This window comes from Vigna unguiculata, chromosome 5 (genome assembly GCF_037176805.1).
Source record: "Vigna unguiculata cultivar grain cowpea cultivar isolate G323 ecotype 2 chromosome 5, ASM3717680v1, whole genome shotgun sequence".
Lineage (NCBI taxonomy): Eukaryota > Viridiplantae > Streptophyta > Magnoliopsida > Fabales > Fabaceae > Vigna > Vigna unguiculata.
The window spans coordinates 37,773,637-37,798,857 of record NC_140796.1 but is presented as its reverse complement, the minus strand read 5'-3'; the positions used below and the strand labels follow the sequence as shown (position 1 = coordinate 37,798,857).

Here is a 25,221-nt window from a genome sequence, read left to right as displayed (position 1 = left end):
GTTTGTTGTTTTTGGAATTTTATTTGGTTTGTGTAATTATTTGATACTATGTCATTCAAGGGTAAATGTTTTGAGTTGTAAAATAGGAAAGGATGGCGGGTAAAGGACAATCTGATGAGAAGGTATTGACATTACACTTTTATGAATTGGTTGTTATCATTATTTGGGTATGATTTTTAAATAAGTTATAATTTATGTATTTTGATTGAATGTTAGTGTCGGTTGCGGACCTTTTGTTACATGAAGTACATTGTTGAAATTCACGACTTGCTTTTGGATAGCCATCGTGCAAGGCTACAAGATACACCATTCCAATGGTGTTTGCAGATAGTGAAATCGTTACAAATATGTAATCCCCTTATGCTGGAGATGCTGAAGTGATGGTTACCGGCTCATGAATCTTTTCGTGTCGTGCAACGGTGTATTCCAATAAGTTGTGGTGATATCTCCATGTGCTTAGGATTGGGTGGTGTTGGGGTGGATGTGGAATTTGATAAAAATATATGTGGTGTTGTGGGGTCAGTTATGAAAGATAAATTACTAACGGTTGAAAATGTTATTAATGTCATTAAGAGTTTGTTAGAGGCTGAGTTTGTTGATGTTGATAATGTTTGCCGTTTGTATATTTTAGTTTGTTTTGCTGTCCTATACTTCCCTAGGAATTCAAGAACTATTTGTAATATTTCGTTCAGTGTTTTAGACAATATAGATAGGTTGTCCACTTACAACTGGGGTAAAGTAGTCCATACGTATCTAGTAAAAAGTTTAAGTCGTGCCTTTTTGGCACTTGGTCAAACGGAAATCTGCTTAAGCGGCTCAACAACAGTTTTGCAGGTACAAAAAACTTCATTTAATGATTATTACTGATTTGTACAATATATATATTGATGAGATTTACAAATTTCTATTTTATAGTTGTGGGCCGTAGAACGGCTTCGATTATGTGCGTCAGATGCAGAGTTTGTTTTTCCACGAATTTTGGGCTGGACGGACTTTCAATTAAAGAGAAGACGCGTTGAGAAGTTATTTCAAGAGACCCATGTATAAGTGCCTACCATTTTTACATTATGAAAATGTTAATTATATTTGCCTACCATTTTTACTTTATGAAAATGTTAATTATATTTGAGCACTAATCTGTTAGGTTATTTGTTCATTTAGATTTTTTTGGAATGGAGGTTGAGAGAAGAAGACCATGAGAATGAAATTATTCGAGAAGCCTTGCAACTTGGACACGAAGGGCAATCCAAAAAAGCGCATGTAGATAACAAGGCTGCGTCGACGCAAGACTTGTTAAAGAAGCTGCGAAAGCATGGAAGACGACTACGAAAGTTGAAGAAGCACATGACGGAATTGCGTGAAGAAATATTGTCTAGATCTCATGTAGGGGATGAAGAAGATGGAGAAAATGTTGACGAGAAGGGTGCGGAAGGTGTACACAAAGAAGCCGATGTTGAGGTTGAGGTTGAACAGCGTGATCAGGAGGATGAAATTGGTGAACGTCTTCATAAAGGTTTTGATTTGAACTCCGAATCTGATGTTGCCCAGTTTGGGGAGGTTTTAGCACTTCAAGTCATTGCTCCATATGATCCACAACAACCATCATTTGATTCATTAGGGGTTGACTTGATGAAATTGTACAACACTATAACTTATAACCGTACTCCTTATAGGTATTATTAATTAATTTTTTGTGACATGTATGAAAATGATTAAACAAACCATGAAATTTGTTACTGACAGACTTAAATTGTAGATTGGTGGCCAATATAAATGGCCAAATTTTGGGTACCTCTGAATGCTCTGGTTTTGGTTTTGCAAATAAGGTGGACAATATGGTAAGAACTATTTTTTGTATTTCTATTTCTATGAAAGTGAGGTGCGATGTTCAGGACCCAATGGTTTGTGATCAATAATTAATTTGAAAATCTGAAGACCAAAATTTATGTAGTCAATCCCCATGTAATATCATAGCATTCCCCACGCCTGGTCACAGCAGTATGTTTGTAATTAATTGTAAATCTCCCCAAGCAAGGAACATAAAGGTTTTTTGAGCCCTTTGTAACATGAATTTAATTTCATATTCATTTGCCTGATTTGGTGAATCCTTTTGTGTAGGTTGTTTTGTTCGGTGCAAGCACAATGATGTACTTTGAACGACGCAAATATGGTCATGTCAAGCGAGTAGCTTTCAATCCGTTATATGCGGTACAACAACTTAATGTTTGGTTACGAATGACTTAGCTTTATTTGATTTAGAAATAACTAATGTCAGTTTTGATTGTAGACTCATGTTCTGAACAACTCACGAAGGATGAAGATTAATAGACGACAATGGACATTGAAAGACTATGAGGTTTACTTTCGTGCAGGATTGATTTCTGTGGAGGATATTGTGGATGCTGATTTTGTGAGATTCCTCTTCATATATGTAATTTTTGCTGCATATTTAATACTTTCCAAGTTAAGTGATACATTTACTATTTGATGCAGTTGTTTGCCCCAACGGTGCATGAAGGTCATTGGTGGTGCTATGCTGTAAATTGTCAACAGAAGAAGCTTTATGTCTTGGATTCAATTGGACATTCCAATAAAAATCGCAAAAGACTAAATAACGCCATTGTAAGCACTACAAATGTTCAATACACGTATTGTATTTCTTGTCATAAACGTTTATTTTATTGATTTCATGATTGATTGTAGGCTTATAATATGGGATTGCTTTTTGGTATGCTGTTGAAATGTGGTGATGATGAATATCCAATCTTTGAAGAAGAATGCCACAATACTCCTATTCAACCAAACTTGTATGTGTTTTCATTTATACAATCTAAATGAGTTGTTTTTTCATGTATTGTCTGAATTTGTGATGAGGAATGTATTTATTTGGCTTGATGTAGGTATGATTGTGGGATTATTGTTCTTCAAATGATGGAGTTGTGGGATGGTCAGAAGAAATTTGATGGCAATACCATGCCTAACTACACCAATGTAAGTTACAGGACGTTTAAGTTGTTACTTTTGACTTTGTGTATTATAATGTCATTTATGGAGTCAAAATTTTGATATTTGTTATGCAGGACCAACTACAATAGATTAGGCAGCAATACATATGGAAATGGATTTTAGATGTAGACAACATTCAGAGGCAAGATGTGCTGCAGTACTATGACTTGTTAGTTAGACGTTAGGGTTTGGTGAACATTTGACCTCATACTGTCATTGAATGTGAAGAAGAAGATTGAATTTAACTTTTTGTGTTGTAATGAAGTACATGAATGTACAAAATTGTTATGTAGATCCCCTGTAATTATTTGATGGGTCCCCTCTTTAAGCTGATTGTTGGTGTTGTATGCTTCATGACAAAATGTTAAGACTCTGTATTTATGTTTTAATTACTGGAATGTGACAGTGCACTTTAGCAGGCCATTTCCGTTTAATGGGGCTAAGTTTTTCATTACGTTATTGGGAATGTGTACCATTTAGGAACTGATATTTAAGGTCATTCACACAAAGGTGAGGTGATGATGTTCTGCTGGTCAGTATGTAGCAAAAAAATATTTGGCTGCACTCTCCACATAATAGAGGCCACTCCCCACGTATGGGAGCGTAACCTTATGTTATTCATTTTAAAATGCTTCGAATGTTGTAGACCTTGTGTAGGGTTTTCCTTTTTTTTAATTACAAAATTATGCAGACCAAAAACTTTCCCACCGCTCCCCATATAATTTAACACCGATCCCCACCTCTGGAAGGAGTAATTTATTTGATTTCATTGGATATGCATCCAAGGAAAGGATGTGAGGTCTTCATGTTGTAATCCTTGGGGTGGGTCTTCCATTTTTTATTTTAATTGTGAAGACCAAAACGTTGTGTACCACTCCCCATTTAATTTCATAGCACTCCCCATGTCTGGGAGGGTTTGTTTGTTTGTTTACTTGGCTATGCGTCCTTGGAAGGAAGACAAACCATTTTTCAGCCCTTAGACACTTTCATTTATTTTTATTTTCACGTGTGTGAGGTCATGATGTGGTTGTCCTTGTGGTGGGTGTTTGAAATTTTTTTTAAAATTGTGAAGACCAAAATCTTTTGTTCCACTACCCACTTAATTTCACAGCACTCCCCACGTTTGGAAGGAGATATTTTATTTTAAATTTATTGGATATGCGTCCAAGGAAAGGAGACAAACTCATTCCAGCCCTAACTCACTTTCATTTCATTTTATGTACATGTATGTGAGGTCACGGTGTTGTTGACCTTGTGGTGGGTCTTCCAATTTTAATTTTTAATTGCGAAGACCAAAATCTTTTGTACCACTCCCCACTTAATTTCACAGTACTCCCCACCTCTGGAAGGAGATATTTTATTTGAAATTTATTGGATATGCATCCAAGGAAAGGAGACAAACTCATTCCAGCCCTAACTCACTTTCCTTTAATTCATTTTACATGTATGTGAGGTCACGATGTTGTTGACCTTGTGGTGGATCTTCCATTCTTATTTCTTATTTGTGAGGACCAAAATCTTTTGTACCACTCCCCACTTAATTTCACAGCACTCCCCACCTCTGGAAGGAGATATTTTATTTTAAATTTATTGGATATGCATCCAAGGAAAGGAGACAAACTCATTCCAGCCCACTTTCCTTTAATTCATTTTACATGTATGTGAGGTCACGATGTTTTTGATCTTGTGGTGGATCTTCCTTTTTTATTTCTTATTTGTGAGGACCAAAATCCTGTATACCAGTCCCCATTTAATTTGCGAGCACTCCCCCCCTCTGGGAGGAGATATATTTATAAATTTATTGGATATGCCTCGTTGGAAGAAATGGAAACCCCATTCCAGCCCTTAGTCACTTTGATTATGTTTATCACATTACGGTGCGTGTTAAATGATGTATGACCTTATCATGTTGAAAGAAGTTAGAAGCAAAAAGATTTTTTCTTTTGTTAAAATTGGGCTTCAGTAACATAACATAGTCACCAGTCGTGGTGGTCCTTGTGGTTTACCACATAAACGTTAAAACAAAAAACACATAAGAACATGTAAACAACAAACTAAATACATCTTAAATAATATAACCCCATGTTTTACATTTAATCATCGACATTTTGGGAAGGTTCAATGTTGGAGGAGGTCTCCCCAATGTGAGGAACAGACTGAGTGGACGGATTGATAAATTTTTTTAGTATCTCCTGAACCTTTGGATCAAGTGATGGATGAGGCTCAATGACAGGCTTGATTGTGGCTTGGACTAGTTCATCCATGGGTTCACAAATGTCCGCTTTGAATATCTAGTTTTCAAAAAAGGCGTTTGTCCATATTAATGACCAAAGTTCTGAGGAAACGAAAACATTTAGTAGGAGTAAGGTCAAGTTCTTTCTAATTGGGGAGAGTACCTTCACAATGTTGCGGACAGTGATGTTTAGGTAGCAAATTTTATGTCTATGACCAAAAGTCGCAACCTGCTATGAACAACTACAAAACGTTACTATGACAAGGATATAACGCATACGAATTCCATGTTAAACATGACTTTATTAAATGTGTGTGATGCAAACTTGACTTACGGTGTTCAAAAGTAAAACTGCTCCAACAGTAAGATCTCTCCCATATTCTGGATGAAGTAGTACTTTCCGGTGCACACTTGCCCAAACCGTGCCAGTAGGGTCCTGTTCTTGGAAAGGATTAAATCAGTAGAACAATTTGTTTCCAATACATATTATTTGTGTTAAAACATGATACCTTCACACATATTTGCATATCGCCTAGGCCATTTGGGTTGCACTGTTTGACAATGCATGCTACGAAAGGAAGTATACCAGTTCTGTTACAACTTCCTAAGTGTGCAGTATTGTTAATGTCTCCGTCCTTAACCAGGCCTATGAATGAAAACTGCCATGAGTGTTTCGCTCATATTCATAACGACAACAAATTGATGTTGACTAAAGCATATGCACCATGGAACTTTATGAATTTCTCTGCTCATAACCATGCATTTGATTTGAAATCCCTCTCATAACTTGCAACACCAATAGACTATGCAAATTCTTGGGTGCTTTGTGCGTGTTCTGAACCACGGTTAATGATAGCTGCCTGGACATTTCCTGCTGGCTCTGGAATAAGGGTTGTTGATGAATTACATTTTTTGAGGAAAGATGCCAAATCTTCTTCTTCTACATCAAGGCCTTTCCACGGTTCCATTGCAATTGAGAAAAGTTAAAATTTGACATATTTCAATTAAGAAATGCGCCAAACTATTGCAAATCATTCGTGTAAAATTAATGATGTACCACTAAAATGCAATAATGAAAGAGTTCATCACTTACCTCCTATATTTCACCGCAACCCAACAAAGAAACAAACTTTTTATGGTCGCATAAGTAGTGCGCCGCGGGGTCCATTATATACAAAAAGTAGTTCATGGTGATATGTCCATAATACCCTTGCTTTTCTTCTTCAGTAAGTTTAATCGTCACTAATGTTTTGTCTCCTGTTTCATCGCCAACCCTTTAACTTCTCCCCAACCCCCTCACCTAACACAAGTTAATGCAGAGTTATGGCAGGAGCTTGGACATTAAAGGCATGCAGGTTGGTAACCATCGTTGAATGGTGTTTGGAGCTGCACACTCGTCCTCATTAAACATCGTCACCTTCCATTCCAAGTAAGTGCGTATTATAACTTCAGAAAAAAAAAACAAAATTTATTGTGTCCGGAAAAAAAAAATTTTATGTCCGCATTAATTATGAAACTTGATTGCACTTGGGTTGTTGTGTTCAAACATTGCAAACACGTTTACGTTGTATGTTTCATAGGGTTTGAATTAATGTTGAATGTCATACATGGCCACCAACCATTTTTTTTTATGAAATAATGAATATATGTAGTATTGACATTCGCAGCTATCCTGTTAACCAAAGAACAGTAGTAATGGAGCCCTTTCCCTCACTTGATGATATTTGCTTGGGTGAAGACATTCCTGTCCAAGCGTCGCATGAATTCAATGAAGATATAAATAGTAACAATGCACATGACGTCAACGAAGATGACATTGTTCCAAAAGTCCATATGTGTTTTGAGACATTGGATTCTGTGAAGGTTTTTTACAGAAATTTTGCTATACAAAGTGTGTTTGGTGTCAGGATCAGAAGTTGACTACGGGGTTCGAACAATGAAATCAACTACATAAAGTTAGTATGTTCGCGTTAAGGAAATTACATTTCTGCCATACCCCCAGAATTGAAAACCGTGCCAAGTCAAAAAAAGTAGTGCAAAGCAGGTATAACTGTTGGGAAGAAGGAAGGGAAATGGTACATAAGGAGTGTTGTCACTGATCATAGTCATGACATAAGTCCACAGAAGTCTAGGCTAATACATGGCAACCGTAAAGTAAACATGCATGCTAGGCAAACTGTTGACATCAACGTCGGAGCCGGTGTTAGGATCAACAAAAGTTTTCGATCACTGGTTTGTGAGGCCGGTGGATATGATAACATAACCTTCATTGAGCGGGATGTTCGCAACTACATTGGTAAACAAAAAAGGTCATTGTGCAAGGATGGGGATGGCCAAGCATTGCTTCGACACTTCTCACAGATGAGAGAATTGAACAACAACTTCTTCTTCGATATAGACATGGACGAAAATAACAGAATATGCAATGTTTTTTGGTCCGATGCAAGGAGTAGAGCGGCATGTCAAGATTTTGGTGATGTGGTGTCATTTGACACAACCTACTTAACAAACAAATATGACATGCCATTTGCGTCTTTCGTGGGAGTCAATCATCATGGGCAGCCAATTTTGTTAGGTTGCGGCCTTGTTTCTTGTGAGGACACAAGTACGTTTGTGTGGCTTTTTGAGTGTTGGCATCGATGCATGTCCAACATTGAACCTCATGGTATCGTTACTGACCAGTGTAAGGCAATGATGAACGCAATTAAAGTTGTATTTCCTAACCCAAAACATAGGTGGTGTTTGTGGCACATCATGAAAAAGGTTCCTGAGAAATTGCAAGGGTACACAAACTACAAACCTATGAAGACGGAATTGAAGAAACTTGTGTATGATTCCATCTATATTAATGACTTTGAGTTAGGGTGGGTGGATTTTATTACCAAGTATGACTTGAATGCAAATGAATGGTTGTGTACGTTGTATGATGAGAGACATCGTTGGGTTCCCTGCTATTTGAAAAGTCATTTCTGGGCTGGAATGTCAACCACACAAAGGAGTGAAGGCATGAATGCATTTTTGATGGATTCATCAACTCTAGCACAACCTTACAACAATTTGTCGTACAGTACGACAATGCATTAAGGCAAAAGGCAGAAAAGGAGTTTGAAGCGGACTTCGCATCTACGAATACAACTGTTGCATGTGGCTCTCAATCACCGATTGAAAGACAATTTCAATTAGAATACACACACGCCAAATTTAGTGAGGTTCAAAACGAATTCAGGGGTAAGATGAATTGCTTCGTGAAGAGTGTATCAAAAGATGAAATTGTTTGAAAGTATACCGTGAAGGAAGAGTGGATGTGGAATGGCTAGAAAAATCACAGAATGCACAACTTGAAACTCGATTCAGTTACAACAAATATTGAATGCAGTTGTTTGTTGTTTGAGTTTAGAGGCATATTGTGTCGCCACAGCTTCTTGGTCTTGGGACGAAGACATTGAATGTGTAGCCGATAAGTATGTTCTCCAACGTTGGTCAAAATATGTGCGAAGGAGACACAATCTCATAAATGCAGGTTACAATAGAAGTAGTGACGACCCACGAATGCAAAGGTACCAAGTATTGTGTAAGACTTTTTACGATATAGCTGAGGTTGCTTGTGACTCTGAGAATACAACAAAATAGTTATGTGATGAACTCCACCTCATAGTAAAGTCATTAGAGGTCCCAACTAAACCAATGGAATGTGTAGCACCGAACGGAGGTGGGTGCCTAACCAGTAATGATGTTACTCCATCTGCAACCAACAGCGGAATGGTTATAAGCCCAATTCATGTTAAGAGGAAGGGAAGACCACGTTCAAACAGACTACAGTCAACTGTGGAGAAAATATGTAAGAGGAGGAGAACAAACGCTTCTAAAAACAAGGCTTTAAGAACTACAATGGTAAAATCATATTATTTTATAAAAAGTCCAAATATTTTGTTTTCATTAATCACTGCAAGTAACTGTTGGTTGTATTTTTAATAGGACACTTCCTACTTTGGTGCAACATCGGACCATCAGCATGTCTCCTTTGAATGCCCACCATTACTGAACACACCCATTCGTAATAGTGGATTTATGTCTTTGTTGACATCTGTGGAGTCTGACTTTAGAAACACTCAAATTTCTTCAACAACCCACATTTGAAAAAGAAATTTAGGTAGGTCCACCAAGGTCACGTACATATACAATGTGGTGGTAAAGGGATGTTTTTGTCGCCAAACTAATATCATTGTTTTGTTATGCATACATAGTTAATTTTGGAAATGCACCTCCCATAGTTTATCTTTACTACCACATAGGTTTTGCCGCACATGAAATGCACAAACATAATATGACTGAAGTCTTCTTGTTTGTGAATGACATGTGTGTAAATGGATGGTCATTTCATATTGTAATGGTTACTCCATTTAATGAAATATTATTTCGTTCAACGTTTATGGTATTATTTATTACATTTACATGAGTAATTAATTAGCTTAATTCCATTTCAGTATGCAATAAATTAATTGTTGTCTGTTACCATTCTCATTACCTTAACGGATACAAATTAAGTGGCCAATATTAAGTTGTTGCGACACACTAAATGACGACGTCTAAGACACCCTTGTGGGGGAACCCAATGTTCAACTACCACCGCCTAATATTAAATTTCCCTTCACCATTCAAACCTAGTGCTGCGTCACCTACCAATCCGCCTCCTTCGTCCACCTGTCCTCAACCACCATAATTTAATGCCTTTAATGTCACGTTTTGTGGCATACCACCCTCCCTCATCTCTCAAATAGGCCAACAAAGAACGCAAACATCACGCCCAACCCAATATTATGGAATCGACTGGTTCGTGCAGTATTGGCGATATTAATGTTCGTGATGCATCTCCTACTGCAACCAAAGTGCTGTGGACCTTCACCACGATTAACATACATGACTAGGTGTGTGGTACCCTTTATTTTGACACTGTGTTTACATACATTTCCATTATTTGACATATAACCTTTCTGACTTTCAATGTAGTTGTTTGCTCATGTGGATCGACATTTTGCTGCGGCATTTGAAAATGAACTGACCCACCAATGGACTTTGCTTGATAGCTTTGAAAATCGCTTTGTAGTTTCCTATAACATGGATAAAATGAATCCAAAATTAACGGATGGGTGGAAAGACCTGGAAAACACATACAGCACACAGATATGGGACTCATACGTCCAATTTCGTTATGTGGGCAACTCTACTTTCGAAATAACGGTTTTTATTGGCCAATGCACACCAAAGAATATGAAGGCATTCTTAGACACAGCAGCGGTGGACCCTGGTACATCCCTTTTTGCGGTCACATTGACTCAATGTCAAGCAAATGCAAGTCACCTGGTAATTATTATTCTTATTTTCTCAATCCTATTCAAAACTATTAATATCCATGGATTGAAAATAGAATGGGTAACCTTATTGTTGATTATCTGAGCAGGACTTGAATGTTGATTTTGCTGAGGTCATCAAGAGCCTTGAGATGGACGTGATATATCTAATTGGACGTCGAAGAGGAGTTGAATGCAAACTGCTTGTGTCGCAAAAAAATGAAAGAACAAAGCTTGGACAAGGATAGAGGAAGTTTTGTGCTCAAAATAGGTTGAAGGAGGGAGACAGATTGGTGTTTGAGGTGGACCAGGTTCAAAAACAACCTATAGTTGAGGTTTACATTAATGGGTGCTACTGTGATGTTGCAAAGTCCATAGATTTAGTTTGATGTTATTACATTCAGACAAATGTGTGTTCAAGTCTTGTGTGTTTTTATGTTTTCGTTCAAAAAATATTATTGAATTGTGTCATTATGATACTTTTTGGTAACTTCGGACTCCGACCTCATTTTTGTAATCAAGATCTGTTTCATGTTTGGGGAGTGAAAGTATCCCAAATGGGGAGTGGTGGTATATATTCTAGTTCACCGTACCAGGTTTAATAACCATCTAAAATTTCATAATTTTATGAAGCAATTAAATATTTTATTTTTAATTATGACCAATCAAAATTTACAATAACAGTTTTAATATCATTTTAATTTTGGAAGGAAATAAAATGATCTTTAAACTTTCAATTGCGTTACCAAGTGGGGAGTAAAAGAATCCCAAATGGGGAGTGGTGGTATATATTCTGGTTCACCGTACCAGGTTTAATAACTAAAAAATTTCTGAATTTTGTTAACCAATTAAATATTTTATTTTTAATTATGACGAATTAAAATTTACAATAACAGTTTTAATATCATTATAATTTTGGAAGGACATAAAATGATCTTTAAAATTTCAATTGCGTTACAAAGTGGGGAGTGAAAGTATCCGAAATGGGGAGTGGTGATATATATTATGGTTCACAGTACCAGGTTTAATAACCATCTAAAATTTCTGAATTTTGTTAACCAATTAAATATTTTATTTTTAATTATGACCAATTTAAATTTAGAATAACAGTTTTAATATCATTTTAATTTAGGAAGGAAATTAAATGTTCTTTAAACTTTCAATTGCATTACAAAGTGGGGAGTAAAACTATCCTACAAGGGGAGTGGTGTTATATATTCTAGTTCACAGTAACAGCTTTAATAACCATCTTAAATTTCTGAATTATGTTAAGCAATTAATTTTTTATTTTTAATTATGATCAATTTAAATTTAGAATAACAGTTTTAATATCATTTTAATTTTGGAAGGAAATTAAATGTTCTTTAAACTTTCAATTGCGTTACAAAGTGGGGAGTAAAACTATCCTACAAGGGGAGTGGTGTTATATATTCTGGTTCACAGTAACAGCTTTAATAACCATCTTAAATTTCTGAATTATGTTAAGCAATTAATGTTTTATTTTTAATTATGACCAATTTAAATTTAGAATAACAATTTTAACATCGTTTTACTTTTGAAAGTAAATAAAATGTTCTTTAAACTTTCAACAACGTTACAAAGTGGGGAGTAAAAGTTTCCAAAATGGGGAGTGGTGTTATATATTCTGGTTCACAGTACCAGGTTTTATAACCATCTGAAATTTCTGAATTTTGTTAACCAATTAAATATTTTATTTTTAATTATGACCAATTTAAATTTAGAATAACAGTTTTAATATCATTTTAATTTTGGAAGGAAATTAAATGTTCTTTAAACTTTCAATTGCGTTACAAAGTGGGGAGTAAAACTATCCTACAAGGGGAGTGGTGTTATATATTCTGGTTCACAGTAACAGCTTTAATAATCATCTTAAATTTCTGAATTATGTTAAGCAATTAATTTTTAATTTTATTATGACCAATCCAAAATACGAAAAACAGTGTTAAGAACAACTTTTATTTTATGTAGGAAATAAATTGTTCTTTAAAGTATCAATTACGTTATCAAGTGGGGAGTACAAGTACTGAAATTGGAGAGTGAAGGGAAATGAAGTGGGGTGTTGTGTTATATAATTTGGTTCTACCACTCAATAAACCAAAAAATATTACTGCTGCGCAAAATAAATGCAAAACATCTAAATACCTGCAACATACATTTTCAAACACAAAAACACATAACAGAATCATGGACATACTTTGTCCTGTAAAATCAATCCAAAACAAACATTCTTAAATAACTCTAAATGAAATAGCAATGGTGTTTTCAAATTAACAAAATCAACCAATTTGCAGTGATTTCAACTTCTTCTTTCCATAAACAGAATATGGTGTTTTTGTGGCAACACTCTTGAATCGCATCCTAGGTCGAGCCTTCATACGGTCATACATATTGCTTTGTTGTGCACCATCATCTTTTTCAACACTCATTACAGATGCACGTGGATCAATGAAAACATCATTACCAACTTCATCTCGGACCTCATCCTTCGGCTGTTGACCTTTCCAATTTGCAACCAACTCATCCAATGCAGACATAGATTGTTCCAAATCAGCTATCTCTACTTCATGATGTTGTACCAAACGCTCTAGCTCTTCCTTGTCCTTCAAATCTTGGGTTTTGTATTCAGTGCCGAAATGTTCAAATGCTTCTCTTACAATAGCATGATCAAGTTCTTCCTTTGACACCGCCACATCAACAATAGCCTACACAACAAAACACATGTCTGAGTTCAATAAAACCTTACAGATTTCAAACATAACTAATGTAGTTAAACACGTCCAAACCATGTCGTAATCAAACGCAGTCTTTATGACCTTGTCACCCACGCTCACATTCATCCAATACAACAATCGTGGGAACAAGTTCATCTTACACTTGAACGTTGATTGGCAAACAACCAAATGATCAAATGACCATAACTAAAAACAAAAATCATTAATAAAATCAATTTATGGAAAATAAAAACCATATGTAAACAACATTACAAAAAATAAATGAATTTACCTCAAGCAAATACGCGCATCCAACCACATAAAACTCAAATCGACTTGGTTCGTTCTACAACGCCAACGAAGCACTACACAAGCTAAACACCAAATACTCATACACTAATGTACCCCAATTATATTTCCCAATATTTTTCATGTCATCAACAACTTTAAAAATAACGGGAAAAACACAACCCTTTTTACTTGCAAGCAAGAACTCTGATATTCCTAACACAACATATAGCTTGCAAAATAATTCAACATCACCAACATCATCATCAAATTTCATCAAAAAATCATATATGAACTTAACATCAACTCTTTGACGCCCAAAAGTATTCCACGTCTCACTCTCCACAACTTCCTCATTTAAATCAATTTTTTCACCGACCACCCTCAATCCTAACCCTAAACAAATGTCTAATAAACTAAAGTCCACCACTTCACCACCAACATCAAACCACCCATTCTTTCAACCCATTTACTACATAACTGAGATAAAACGTTTCTACTTATCTTCAATGATTGCTTTAACATCGCAAACCACCAAAACGGGGTGCTTGCAATATACTCCTTTTGTGCCACAGTTAACTTTTCGTTCAAAGCACCAATAAACTTCACTTTACAGCAATGACGAAAATACATATCTGTAAAAAATCATAATGTTACGACTTTCACAAATATTATATACATTAAATGAAAAATTATTTGACCACCTCAATCAATTATTTCAACACCCAAACTGCCCTGTTTTGTACACTGATAAAATCAAAAGCAGCAATAAACCCAAATGGAAATTTCACTTTACTCAACCAAAACCTCAATACATGATTGGGAAACCCTACAGATAAGTAAAATGGAATTCAAATCGCACACTTTCTGCCATATAAGCGGTTATTAAAAAATCAACCATTAACAAATACATTTTTTCCAGAAAAAGGTTTCTACTCACCGTGCTCGTTTCTACCCATCGTGCTCGTTGTTGTGTGCCGGAAATCTTCGATTTGTGGAAGCCCTAGTGGCCGTCTTCTGAAAATAGCACTAACTCTGAATACTACGCCATCGATGAGTTCTGGTCAGACACCTGTTCTCCGGCAACGCCTTCCTCTGCCTCTACTCCGACTTTCTATCTCACGCGAACTCCGATCGCCTTTCTCTCTCCCTCTCTCACCAAAACTACCAAATTTTGCATTTTGTGTTACTTTCTCTCTCCATTTCTGTTTATTCGAACATAACCTCCGCGCACGTGACCATGGCTTCTGTTTGATTTAAAAAAAGTAAAAAAAGAGAAAAAAAGGGTGCCACGTCACCCATGTCAAAATTGAGTTCGAATTTTATGCTCGAATATCATTTTCGTTAATGCATGCTACTGTTGCATACAATTCTCACTTGTTGTTGCCCTATTTGAAGAAAATAAAAGAACGGTCAAACAACCAAGACGTTGGGTTGTTTTTATTTTTCTTTGTTTTTAAAGTATTAACTGAAATATTTAATTTTAAATATTAATAGAAAAGATTAAAGATGTTAATTATAGACAAAAAGATAAGATTTTAGGAAAGGAGATATATTAGTTTTAGGGTTTCTAAGATGAGAGACAAAGATGAGAGGGAGAGAAGAGTTGGAGAAACATGGAGAGTGAAAGAGGAGGTTGCGGGAGAAATGCTTAGTAAAGAACCAACTCCAGGTAGGGGAAGCCAACCTTCTCTTCTTCTCTTGTTTTCTTGTTGTTTGTTTAATGGATGAAACAGGAAAAATATGCATGTGTAGGGGAAGCTACATTTTATTTTTGTTCTCCTTGCTTTCTTGCTTGATCTTGATGTTCGCTATGTGTGATGCTAGCCATGGATGCATGTGTTTTATTGCTTTCACGTTGAGATTAAGTGCATAGCACAGTTTCTGGTTTCGGTTTACGCCGCACATATGCTTTGGTTGGGGTCTGTTTCTTTTGTTTGTTGGTGTAGCCACACTTTTATTCTAAAGCCATAAATTTCTCTTTCTTTTCTTCTTTTGCTTGGGTGTTTATGGAGGACCTTAAGTGGGAATGGACTTGTTATATGTTGTGCAGAGGTTTCTTTCAGGGTTCATTACTTTTTTCCGCATCATAATGATAATTGCATAGGGTTGGTTTCCTTTCGTTTATCTCTAAGCTTGGTTTGTTGTGGGTGTAGTTTTGGTTGCATGCATGAGTTGATTGGTGGTTTTAAGTTAGTGTGTGTAGCCTTTATCACATTGTTTCTTATCATTTTATTTTGGTACAATATATTAGTTGGTAAAGATCATGGACCATATACATACAAGGTTAAATCGTTTTCCTTTTAAGCTTTTGGGTTTCATGCGAAGAAAGTTGCAGTGTTGGAATGGGTCTCCATAGTGTTTTGGTTCCATGTTTAATTGTCTAATGGAAACCACAACCACATATAAATTTAATCTCTATGTCTTAATCTTTGAGTGCAAACCACGTAATCATAATGTAAGGAAATATATTACTATCACATTCTACCTTTCGGGATGTTGCATGATGGGGTAGTCTAGTTGTTTATTCTCTTTCTTCATCTTTTGAAATCCATGTGGCATTGGTTCCAGCATTTACGTTTCACGTTTCTTTCTTCTTCTTAGCCATAATTCTCTCTCTTTCTTTTGGTAATTTGACTTTAGCATGGTAGGGCCGTTTTTGTTTTCCTTTTATTTTACAAATCAAGATTTGGTTTGTTGGTAGAAAACCATGGTGCAGCCTTCACGTAATGCAATATTGTTTTATTTCATTGGTTTATGTATACCACACGTAAATGAGGTCCATTTGCTTTTGGTTTTCTTCAACCACGTGAATGCATGGATTTTTTTGGTTAAGGCAATTAATCTTTTTATGGGACATTTATTTTTTTTTACGTTAGCTAATTTGTAGTGCAACCGTGCAGCCATCCTATTTCATTCTTTAAAAACTTTTGGTTTTTCTTATGATTAACGTTAAAGGTTAAGAACATGGCCAACTTACCTTTTTGGTTCAATCTTTAATGCATGTAAACCACGCGTTTCTATCTTTTGCCAGTTATAAGAGAGTATATTTAAAGCTTCAAGACTTTTGAGTTGGTTTAGTATGCATGACATATGGGTTGCGTTAGTGTTCCATTGACCTAAGTCTTCTTTTCTTTAGCTTTGTTCCACAAACTTTATAGCTTGTTTATTTTTTTTTGGATATCTATGACTCACTTGTGGCTTTTATGAATTTATATTGCATGTTCAAAATCATGTATGACAACTTTTGGTTCTATTTAAATTCTCATACTTTTTGTTTGGTGCTTTTTATTTTGGTTTTATTAATTGTGTTATATTTCAATGTGTTGGTGACCATTGATGAGATGAGTGTGTGGTTTGGCTTTACTTTTGGACTTATATAGTATGATGGTTATTTTATTAATAATGAGTTATATAGCCATAGTTGCAATGTCAATGCTATGTCTTTTGCTTGGCTATATGTAATATTCAAGTTGTATGGTTGTACAAGTAAAATGGTGGCTTTGTGCTTTAGCTATTTGATGATTCTTCTGGTTTGGAAACCACTCGTTGGATTTGTTGTATGAATGTATTGTTCGATAAGTTGATGGGTTTATGTTATGGAACTTTATTTTCCATGCATGATGTGATGATGTGTATTTTGTTGGTAATATGGAATCTCATGTGATGCATGTTGGGAGTGTTTTGCCTTACTTGAAGACTCTTGTTGGAATTAAGTGTTGTATAAGGTTTTTCGTACCTAGGAACCAAGTGAAGACCCTTTCTCTTGTGTGAATCAGTGGAAAGGGTCTTATTCGCCTGCGTGAAGTAGTGGTAGAGGATTAGTTCGAGTGTTGTACCCTCTCGCCTGTGTGAAGCAGTGGGGAGGGGAAAATGGTTCACCTTATTTCGGCTCGTTGTGAGTATAGTGCCCGATGTGCGATGCATCGACTTTTTACTCATAATTCCTTGAGGAATAAGGGAGACAGTCTGGCTGCGATAGTGGGACACATCGAACCATCTGTTTTAGGAAACTAGATGTTGTTGTGGGGTGAGAGGCCGTGGAAAACCAAAGCTTAATTATGATCACTATGTGTGAAGATTTAGATGAATGTGATGTTATGATTGGATTTCGAGGGTGGTGTGTTCAAACCAAAGATTGATTGTGATCATAGTGCTTCAGTGTTTTATTTACGAAATTATTTTATATATCATTGTTTATGGTTACCTTACCCCTATTTGTTTGTGTGTTTCATGAATGTGCGATGATCGTATAACGTGTGTGTTATATGGGAACAGATGATAATGCATATGTTTTTGGCATGGAGTAGATCGACGAGAGGCTGGGATGAACTCGGGAGTTTTTATAAATATTTAGTTATTTTTAATCAAATACTGAAAATTATGTAATTTTCTTTTGTTGCAATTATTATTGGAAGTTTTTTTGACAAGCTAACATTTTGAACTACGTAATTTAAATTAAATTATAAGTTTTTTTATTAGTACATTTTCCATAATAATCATTTTCCGTTAAACGCAATAATTTTCTAACTTTCCATGACATCCCAAAATTGGGGTGTTACAATGGTGATGATGGCAGAATGAGCAGGAAACAACATCTACTTTCAACCTTATCCTACGTCTCGAAGTTGGAAGGGACAGAGAAAAAGAGAGCAGAACAAAGAGGGAGGAAGACACCAACAAAAGAAAAAAAACTGCCTCACTTCTCCACCCACGGGTTCAGGGGATTACACATTCAGGAAGAGAACACAGTGAGGGGCATTTGACAACCAGAAGGTAGCGAAGCCGTGATTGATGCAGTGGATTTCATCTTCAAGGTAAGTGTCTTTAGCGGCTTAACTTCTGTTAGCTTTGTCTAATGATGATGCTTATGAATGTATGCGTTGAGATTGGTTTGAATTAAGCATTGTTGTTATTTTGTTTACTTCCTTCCACACTCATCACAACATCATTTTTTCTTATGTCCTTCATTCATCTCATCTTCATTTCCCTTTATTCCACAATCCACGAATACACCTTCTCTATCTTTTTTCCTCCTCCCAAGCCCCATCGCCAACTCACGTCCAACACCATCATCGATCACACCTATATTCATCTCCTCCAACCTTCTTCCAATTAAACCACCGTCCCTCAATTATCACCTTCATCTCTCACCTGCATAAAATCAAAGAATAGATACCCAAGCAACCCCCAAACATTCACGTACCATCTTCCGCAATTATTTCCACCCAAATGCAAATCTGAAACAGAGAAAGGGAGAAGCGATAATCACTGGTGGCATTATCGTCGACGCGTCTAGATACAAATGGCGACGATGAGGAGGTACAATGCCGAAATAGGCACAATGTGCTAGCTGCGAAGCGCGCGAACCCTAGACTAAGAAGAAACCCTCACGTAGGGAAGGGGGTTGACACTATTAGTGACACGCACTGGTTGCGACAGCAGCGACATTAACGGTAGTGGTGGCAAGCGTTGCGTCGACGCGCTTTGGTCGCGGCAGCAACGACATTCATGGTGGTGGTTGCAGGCGCAACATCGACGACATTTTCAAGAGCAGCGGATGCCTCTGATTTCATGAGGAAGGAGAGGTAGAGTCAAGAACCTCGATCGCAGTTGCAGCGGCACTAGAAATGGCAACTGGAACGGCGACTGGTTGAACTCCATGGAAGTTGTCCACGTGAGATGGTGGAAGATGATGAAGGATTATCTTGTTCCTTTTTAAGATTATTGAATATGGTATGAGTTGATTAAGAAAGCTAAGTGAAATTCCCACTGGACATTAAGATAGCAAGCTATCTAGATGTGAAGGTTCCTTTCACAAAGCTCAAGAGAAGAAGATGATGGATTGATTCAAAATAAAAAGGAAATGGAAAGCACATAAACCATAAAAAACCAAGAACAATTAAAGGAAGAAGAAAACATAAAATGAAAAGGAAAGAAATGGTAAAAATGTGAGAAGCACGCCACTACAAGGCTAGGCTAGAAGCCATGACAACCTTGAAGATGAGTGGATATGTGTCGCCACTTGCTATGCAAGATAAGGCTTAAAAGTATTCACTCCCAAGGGAGGAAACTCTCACAAATGGTTAAGGCACAAGAGTGTTTTTACTTCAAAATCTTCAACCCTTTTACATGTCTAGGAGCACCCCTTATATAGAAGAGTTTAGGGGCCTCTAAGCAAATAAAAGATACCTAAGGATGTCTATACAAAAACCTAACCCTAGCTTCTAGAAACTAGGTCAAATAAGGTTACAAAAATGAGAGACAAAAGAGCTAACTATGGTGTGTGCAAGGCTAATTTCGTTCTAGCACAAAAGGAGACAAAAAATATGTCTCATATGTCTCCAAAAAGTGGCCAAAGTGTGCTAAAAACAAAAGAGACCAAAGTGACACACGTACACTTGCTTCATGCCTTTTACTTTATGCTTTATGCCTTTGCTTTACTCTCTCCTCCACATCATTTATGTTCCCCAATCACCATGCACCACCTAGCATTGATTTCTTACTCCTAATTAACCTACAAAGCAAATAAACATAGATTAGCATGTTGGCTTAAGTCAAGTCAACTATAGTCAACAAGTGAAACCTAGTTAAAGGTCAACAAGTCAACTAAAGTTGATTCAACTAAGTCAACTTTGAGAATCAAAAATAACAAACACAAATGAAAGGGATGAAGGATTAGTGAACTTCCTTTCTAAAATTGCTTATTCTTCTTAAGCATGTGCCTCCATCCTTAGTTGGGGTCAATCCTTCATCATCCTCCCCTTCTTGGAGAGAATTTGACCACAAATTCTTTAAGCCTTTGTAGATGGAGCTTGACTTAATTTGGGGGAGGTTTTGCGCCTCCCTTTTATGAGCTATTGTTCCATCCTTTCTAAGGGTACTACCCCTAGCTTTGGTTAGGCCATCCCTCTTTTCTAGACCATTCTTCATCTCATGCTTGCGCATTGGGTCTTCCTTTTGAGCCTTGCAAGAGAAGGAAGAATGGTGATGTCCATTGATGGATATAATGATTGTCATAGTAATATGTCTACTGACGAACATATTAAGGATGTTGCTGAAGTTGATGAAGAAATTAAAGATTCTCACAAAAACATATCTACTGATGGATATGTTGATGATGCGCAATGTGAATATAAAGTTGTACCCGTTTATGAGGATATGAGTACAAATGATCATTTTCAAGAGCAAAGTTGTGAGGATAATACAATGGAGGAACTAAGTGTAGTTGAAGAGCCAACAGTATTCGAAGATGCATCTGAAGCATTTACTATTGCAACTGACTTGGTTAATGATGAAATAGTAGATCATCAGTAATCCTCATAATCTCATCTTCTGAGCAAAAATTTTCACCTGGTGTTGTTGACTCTACAACCTTGTAATGCGTTTTTATTTTGAGCTCACCCTTTCTGTGTGTGTTTGGCGATGATCATGTAACTCGTTACATGGGAGCAGATGTTGATGTAGGTGAGCACGTGGATACTTAGAGTCGGAGTGGGGTTAGCATGGGAATTTTTACATGGAATTATTTTATGGATTATTTTTGTACTCAGTTACTAAAAATTGTTTTATATTTGTAGGCGTTGAACGCATTTATGGATTTTGTCTTTTAGTGCTTTTAATAAAGTTTGAAATTTTCCCGCATTTTGGGAAAGAGCTTTGGTTATTAAATGCGTTTTATTTTATTTAAAATAGTAATATCCGACCGAGATGTTATAATAGGCATAACATTTCAATTATAGAGGAACATCTTCATAAATATCATTATAGGAAGCGGAAAACATAAAAACCCATAAATCCTATAATTAGGGTTCATCAAAAAATATCCTAAATTCTTAATTAGGGTTTTATCTTATTAGGGAAACATCATCACATAACTGGAGAATCATAAATCCTACAACACATGTTTTGATACCACATATAAAATAGTTAAGAATCTTTAAGATTTAAGATTCTCACACAATAAAATATAATAGAGCACTAATCCATAAGAGATCATGTGAGTATGCATTCTTCAATTTGTAACTTGTGTGCTCTCTAACCACAATTTCCCAATATATCTCTTTTCCTTTCTTTTCTCCTCTCACACGCTCTTGATGAGTTACTATGAAAAAATCTTATGGCTAGAGACAAAACTCCAATTCCTTTTATAAACCAACGTCCATCAAGTTGGTTTTTATTTTATCTTTATTTTATTTTATTATCATTTCTCATAATAACCAATAGGCCCTTATATTTTATTGAATCATAATTGGGCCTATCATAATATTTTAAATGAGTCACATAATAGACTTAATTTGTCAATTAACTCTAACATGCTTATAATAGGGTAGTTCATTCTACTACGTAGATGTCTCCTTTGAGGTAATATATAGTTTTAGTCCTTTAACTCCATTAGATTTGTTACCTTTACCTAATAATGATTCTATGACTATCAAAGATGAACTAGCCAAAGCTAATTTTTTCAAGAACTTGTATAAAAAGGTAAAGGCTCGAACAGAAAAAAAAGATGGAAAAAATAGCCTTTAAAGCTAACCAAGGGAGGAAGAAGAGACAAGAAAGGTTCCAGCGCCTCAAGACGGTTCTTGACGAGATCGACAGCTGGTTGGATCAAGCCCGAGAAATAGATCGGGTTTGTGACAACGAACGTGCTTGGTTCACTTTAGGAAGAAGAGATTTCCTTCTAAAAAGAAAAACTTTTACCAGGGGGAGATGAACCATTTCAAGTTCTTAAAAGAATAAATGACAATGCTTACGTTGTTGATGTACCAGAAGATTATGGGGTAAGCTTCAAGAAAGAGGGAATAATAGAGGATTATCCCTAGATTTCATACAAAAAAACTTGATGAGCCTTTATAATTAAATGACCTATATATGATAAGGACAATGAGCAAGAGATTGGAAAAACAAATTTATTCAAAGTTCACAATGTTACAAGTAACTAGAAATTCAAAGGATATGAAGAGTATAGCTTGGAGCACATTTGGAGAATAGTTCTTAGGAAAATTAGTTTATGGTTCTTTGTTTTTGGACTTTGGGCTTTCTTTTAGAAATTAATTTATGTTTCTATGTTTTTGAGCTTTAGACTTTCTTTTATAAATTAGTTATGTTTTTATGTTTTTGGGCTTGGACTTTTTTTTAGGGTTTCTAGGTTTTCTTAAACTTATGTGCTTAAATATAGAGGTACCAAAACTAGTGCAGGAAAGAGTTTTGGCCGCAGTTATTTTTGTCATTTTGTCGTGGTACCAAAATCGAGGCATATTAAGGGGAGGTAAAAAGGGTTAACTTTTGGCTTCGGTTGTGAACTGAAGTCAAAAATTCCATATTCTGCTTCGGTTCAACAAACAATAAAGACCATATGTGTGGCTATTTGGCTTTAGTCAAGGGTGGAACCGAGACCATATGTCAACTAATTTAGTAACTTATTTTAATTTAGATGATGTTTTTAGCTTCGGTTTTCTTATAAACCGGGGCCAAACATCCTTACTTTAGCCATACAACTGCAAGGATGGGAAAACATACAAAGTTAGCCCCCTAGCTTTTACTGCTTTAGATGTCTCTAATTGCACCACTTATCCAACCTTATACCTTTACAATGAAAGCAAAATACTAAGCGCACAAAAAGTTAACTTGAGAATTAACACCGTCCATTCTAAGCTGAATTAGCTATAATGATCTTATTGTGCACAAAATTCAAAATCCACATTGAGCATAATAAATACACCAACATCCATTTCATAAAGCTCATAAAATTTTCCCTACATTGATCATTAATTGCGACATACTACTATTTCCCGATAGTTATGCATAAAATACCAAATAAACTACAATATTTAGGGGAATTAAGAAACTAATATTCAAAGAGCTTGAAAAACTAACCACTTTAAAAAGAGCCCAACATCCATATATTTACATTTGACACTCAAATACCGTTTTTGTGATGCTTAAAATTTTGTCAAAACTTCTTGAGGAATATAAAGAGTCGTCTTGTCATACAAATGATTATTTGGTCGTCTTCCATTAGCATCCCTGATTCAAGAAGGATCAAGCCACTCAAAATTGTTGGCCATTTCTACTTCCTTCTTAGTCATATCCAATGCCATTGAATCATCGACAAACTTGACTTGTTTGCCAGAATTTAGCTAGGAGCCAAACTTCGATCTAGCATCACGACTACGCTTTACCTGTGAAGCAAGTCATCCCTGGGTTTCTAGTCTAACAACATCATTATTGATTACAATCTTACAAAAACATAAGAGATAATAAAAAAATAGCATAACAAAAAGCTAAACAAACAAAAACCTTAACAAAACACAAAACAACAACCCAAATCGCAATAATATTATACAAAACGCAAAAAAAAGGGGGAAAACACAACATTTTTCGCGTCTTCAGCTAGCCACCATGCAGGGAGAGTGTGGAAGAGCGACGACGGTTGGCACGAGAGGTGCAATAAAGAGAATGATGTGGATGAGAAGAAGAGAAAGAATAATACTACACTCATGAATTTGAACCCTAATTAAACGTTATGGCATCAGTTCCTCACCACCTGAGGCCAAAAAACACGCTTCCAATGGCATTTTTGAAATATTAACCAACTTTTATGCTTCAGGACTGTAAAATCGATGTATATAAGGCCTTTTGGCACTGATTATTGAGGAATCGAAGCAGAAGACAATGTGCTGCTTCAGTTATTAAGTGAACCGAGGCAAAAAAGTTGGCAAAAATTACAAAAATGCCATTGTGTCGTTGTATACTTTGGTTTTGCAAAAATCGAAGCATATAACGCGATGTAGATCCCCCAAACTGAACTAGTGAAAAAGCTAATGTAAACACTTTTGAGTCATATTATATGCCTTTGCATTATTTGAGAGAAGATTCTCTTGGTTCTTGGTTTAGAACTCCAATTCTTATAAAAAACTAACATCTTTATGACGAATCTTTACTTAACTTATCAATCTGCTAGATTGTATCATCCCTATCCCAGTCTTATTTCAAGTTATTATCTGATTTATTTTTGTTATACTTATCGAAGATTCAAATTAAAAAAACAATCATACTTTTTTCTATATAGAATCATATCAGGAGATGAAACATGTTGTGAGACACTTATGGGAGATAAACTACAATTGTGTTTATCTTTACCTAATTGCATAAGACAAACTCGATAATGTAGAGATAATATAAAAAAAATCTTAATTACCCATAGATTATTTCTCACGAAATTTTTGAACAAATAAAAAGTATATTTCCCACATTATTTCCCACAATTTTTTGATGGGTAAAAAGTGTATTTCCTATGCATTGTTTCTCATTTTTTTTTTCTTGGATAAGAAATGTACTTTTCATTTTTCTTGGATAAGAAATGTACTTTTCATGTATTAGTTTTACACAATTTTTTTTTTCATGTGTAAAATGTGTATTTTTCATATATTATTTTTCACGTACTTTTTTATGAGTAAAACATATTTTTCATAGATTTATTTTTTCATAGATAAAAAATATATTTTTCATTAAATATTTTCTATTATTTTTTTTTAAAATAATTATAAGTTTTTCAAGAATGTAAACGTGAAAAATCTAAATAATAACATGTAATCGTCTGCAAAAGACT

General features: G+C 35.7%; 1 pseudogene; it reads left to right on the top strand.

Moving 5' to 3' along the window:
- Positions 1-6,877: 6,877 nt before the first annotated feature.
- Positions 6,878-8,869, top strand: LOC146886394 (protein FAR-RED IMPAIRED RESPONSE 1-like; annotated as a pseudogene).
- The last annotated feature ends 16,352 nt before the right edge of the window (positions 8,870-25,221 follow it).